The sequence below is a fragment of the Protopterus annectens genome, chromosome 5.part0 (genome assembly GCF_019279795.1).
Source record: "Protopterus annectens isolate FY-2018-M chromosome 5.part0, PAN1.0, whole genome shotgun sequence".
NCBI lineage: Eukaryota > Metazoa > Chordata > Ceratodontiformes > Protopteridae > Protopterus > Protopterus annectens.
Window position 1 is genome coordinate 1,740,473,613 of NC_056735.1, and position 5,000 is coordinate 1,740,478,612.

Here is a 5,000-nt window from a genome sequence, read left to right on the forward strand (position 1 = left end):
GCCATTAATAAATATGTATATTTAAACAATGTTGCTGTTAAATCATTGTACTAAACAATGAGCTGCTGAATGCATATTGATATGCTAGATCTAAGAAAAATTTTCTCATGGACATTTCCTATGTTGGATTTGAGTTACAGTTATAAAATACTGAGGGCATGCAATGACATAGTTATTGGCTGTATTGCACTGCAGGCGCTGGGACTGGTAAATGGGTTAGACATGTAAATAGAAAAAGTCTCTACAGCCATGAGTATGATGTTTCATTGGGATTCCCCAACCTCCTGTTAGACAGCAGAAGGGTTCAGATTAGAGCTGGGGGCAAACGAGTGACTCCTAGCATCTGAGCTTGAGGAGAGGTACTGGTGGCACATGATGGTCTGCTCCACAGGGGGGTAAAATATATTAAAAAGGTGTAATGTGCTACAAACCTTTAATGCAACAGTGGAATATTTTATTTATGTATTTATTTATATATTTATGTTTGCTAACCAGGATAGTGGACTAATTCATTCTGGATCTGGACCCATTTTAGTCACAGCTTGGGGGTTACTGAAGAAATACAAAGATAAAAGGAAACCACAGAGTAGAATATAAAACAGTAATATATACAGTATAAAGCAATAATATATTATGAGATAAACACAGAGCAGTAATAAAGAAACATACATTTTAAGGAATACAATCAAACAATTGAATATAAAGCAGTAATAAGTAGATTATAAGACGATAATATGTGGCATGCAAGATAAATAACAATACTAAATAAGTATAAATATTCTGGAAATTATAGGGATTAATTTTACTTATAAAATGTTCTCATGAGGCATTAATTCAGGTAAGGAATGAAAACTATGAAAGAAAAGAAAGTATGGTCAGGGGAGGAGGAATTGAGGGGTGAGAAGGGGTGGAGGTGTGGAGGATTGTAGATATAGAGGGAAAGAGATGAGGGGCTATCAGGACTGGAAGGTTTGAAGGGTAGGATGGTATAGGACAAAAGAGAGAAGAGAGAAATGCATAGAATAAAGTGTCAGTGGTCCAATACTTGGCGCACTCATTTCCTTGCTTGGAAGATCAGAAGGCTGTGGGTTCTGTTAAGATAGCAGGTACTTATATTGATTTTTACAATAGTGACACTGCAGTACTGTATAAGAGGAGGTGCTGCCCTTTTCGGTGTGCTGTACTTAGGCTAAGATGTCAAACCAAGGTGCCATCTGCCTGAGTTAGTAGTAGTTCAGATGGAAGTAAAAGATCCCACAACAATTAATGAAACACAAGCAGAGGAAGTCCCCTTGTGCTCTGGCCAAACTTTCCCTAGCCAAAATGAAAGCCATCTTGGATGTCCTGTGGAAACAGGTCACTGGCCTAGAAAGATTAACCCATCAACAAATAGTATAATAAAAAATGAATAAAAAAGTGTAGAATTAAAACATTATAAGGTTAATAATATGATAGCTGAAGAAGGGTTAAAGACAGAAGCGTGGTTGAAGAAAATTACTTTATAAGGGATGATTAAATCATGTGCAGATTATATTACATACCCATATACATAATTAACATTGTTGAAAGTTTGGTTGTAGGCTGCATGGTAGTTCATACAAATGGTATCTGTAATATTTCAGATCCCAACCATTTTTCAGCTTAAAAGGTTATTATTGCTGACTCCTAGTTCTTGCTTCTGTAGTTTGATTCTTTGTTCTGGCACTTTTTGCACAGGTCTGCATGCCTTCTCTTTGTCAGAGTTGTTTTTTTGTACTGCACACTTGTTTCTTCCTACATCCCAAAAGTATGCAGATTTGTGAACTGGTGATCCTTCAGATTAGATGTAAGTGAACGTGTGTGTGTGTGTGTGTGTGTGTGTGTGTGTGTGTGTGTGTGTGTGTGTGTGTGTGTGTGTGTGCGTGCGTGCGTGCATGTGTTTGAATCCTGCAATAGACGGGCATCCCATCCAGGTTTAGTACTCCACCTTATTCCCACTAATTTCCAGGATATACTGTAGTTTCCCTGTGTCCCCGAAGAGAATGAACTGCATAGGAAAAATGAAAAGATTTTTTATTTGCTATGTTATGTACTTGCTGTAAAGCCATGATTCAACCAGATCCCTGCCTCCAAATGATGGAATATAAATCTTATCTATATGACCTAATGGTTGGTGCATGATGAAATAATCCACTCTGCTGTCGGGATATGTAAACAGGTTTTACAATTAACTAGTTACATGAATTTATGTACTGAATGCAACACATTTCATTTTAATAAATGTATTTGATAATGGACCCAAATACATTTTAGGGTTTGAAAACAACATTTGGATATGTCATGCCAAGAGAAACAAGGATATGGGGCCAGATTCATGAACAGCTACACTAAGTGCAGCTATTGTATACTCGGCATGCTGCACTAATGGTTCTACACTGCAAAACAAGAGAAATGGCAGAATATTCTAACAACAGCATAAATAGCTGAATTGCATTGTTAAACAATCCAACATGGCAGTGCTATTCAGGAAGCTATAAAGCAGTCATGTACACTCAGTGAAACCATTTGCCGTGAAATCCAAAACTCTTTGGATTGCAGCCATGGTTAAACTTAGAAAAAAAACACGTTAGCAGTTGCTGCTGCCATTTTAACTTGTATGTGCAGGAGGCGTTACTTCAAGGTGCTGCTGCTATTGCCAGATGTCAGGCAAGAAGAAGAGTGTCTTAACCACATTTGGTTTATCATGGACTGCATGACACAGAAATTGTAGACAGAGAAATATGCAACCTCTGTTGCCCTCACTTGAGGCCCAGGGTAATCATGGAGAATCCATCCCAGTGGAAACACAGATTATGTGTAGCATTACATATACTAGATACAGGTACTGTCCTTAGACCCACAGGGCATATATTAGGGGTGTTACAGGCCTCAGCTTCTAAAATATTACATCAGTTTATAAATGCAATGCTACAACATGCAAGGGAGCATGCACACCACTAGAGAGAGCAAGAATCATGCAGGAATTTTACACAATATCACACTTCCCTGAAGTTTTGGGGGCCATAGATTGTACACACATAGAAATAAACCCCCCAGTTGGTGAACATACAAGAAAGTACATCAACAAGAAAGAATACCACACTATAAAACTATCTGGTTATCTGTAATGCCCAAGGGATGATCTACAATGGCTGTGCAGGTAACCCAGGCATTTTTCATGACTGACACATGTGGCACACCTGTGAACTGTAAACAAGGTCTGCTAGGGGTGATTCTCAACAAGGACATGTAGCTGGGGATGTAGGGTATGCATTGGAAATGTGGCCCATTACATTCATGAGAAATCCACACAAACCACCCAGAGCAAGGATATAATGATGCCCATGCTCAAACTAGGAATATCATAGAACATGTATTTGGCTTGCTCAAATCAAGGTTCCAATGTCTAAACACCTCAAGAGGTGCTCTGCAGTATGACCTAGCAACCTGGCAAAATACTCAGTCTGTTCCATGTTGCACAATATCATTCTCAGGAGACAGATACAACAAGGACAACTAGGAGCAGGACCAGAGTTCCAGTACCACAAGCAGGGCCATCAACTCTAGCAGATACAGATGAGGGAGAAACACCAGCTGCAGATGCAGCTGGCAGACATAGGCATGCACAAAATGCCATGGGTCTGGCTAAGAGGCAAAGGATAGCACACACACACACACACACACACACACACACACACACACACACACACACACACACACTGAATACCTAAATGAAAGAATGACAGCACTTACAGATATTGAAGACGATGCCTGCTAAACTGCACAACTTTTACCTAACCATGTAATAGTTGTATTATTTTAGCATCAGACACGTGCAGTCCCCTGATGAGATGTCCTGCATCTGCATTATTAACAAGGTAGTTCTGGAACCCATATAGAAATATTAATCCCAAAGTAGGCACTTAGGAAGGACCAGCAAACCACACAGGGTAAAAATTGTTTTAATGTTCCAAAATGAAGCAGCAATCCCATAAAAATGTAAGCAGATCCACATACACATAAATGCCTTAATGAGTCACCATGTTTTCGTCTGCATAAGAGACTTCTTCAGATGTGAGTTAAATTGGACAAAAGCACCCTTTTTTATATCCACCCAATTAAACACAAACCACCAATAAAAAATCATGTATTAATTAAACAATAAACTCAAGATAAAACTTTCAAGCTCTTGAGAACATAAGTACAAAATTAACAGTGCAAAATGCAAAACATAATAAAATGTACATTATATAAAAATATATAAAAAATATGTACGGAACATATAATAATATGCTTATCAAAGTTTGCTTGCTAAAATTTCTGTATAGGTAAATTACTATACAGAAAGTATATAGAAAAAGCAATACAGTTATATAAATGATTACTGTGCTATGCAAAGTCTCATATGCCACTAAGGTAATACATGTCCCATGTGTACAGTAATAGCTTATGAGTTATGCTTACAATAGACAGCTATGGATTTTGCCCAATAATGTTCATCAAACATTTCATTTGGCCACTGTCTATAAACCAGTGAGCAGGTCAATGTCAGCATCATTTGCACACGTAAGCAATACTTATACATCTACTTTGACTGCATGTGTAATGGTAACAGAAATACAGTGAGGTCAAAAATTACAGACACAATCATTCAAGACTGGTTATGAACTATAATTAAAAGCATTTATTCTGCAATACATTTACATTAAAGGAAGGTTCTGACTAAACAACTATTAGTTATCCACTCTGTGCTTCAGACATATATGCAACCCAAAGTCACAAAGACATGGGCACAGTCATCACAACTTGCACAGAGTGCGAGGGGTGGTAGGATGGCAAGCCAGACACTAAAGAACGTGTGTGTGCAAGTAAAACAAAAATGTATTCCTTAAGCATCCAATTTGCAGGATCAGTAGCAAGATATTTATAGCAGTCAATAGTACTGCTTAGATAGGTAGTATGTATGTGTGTGTGTGTGTGTG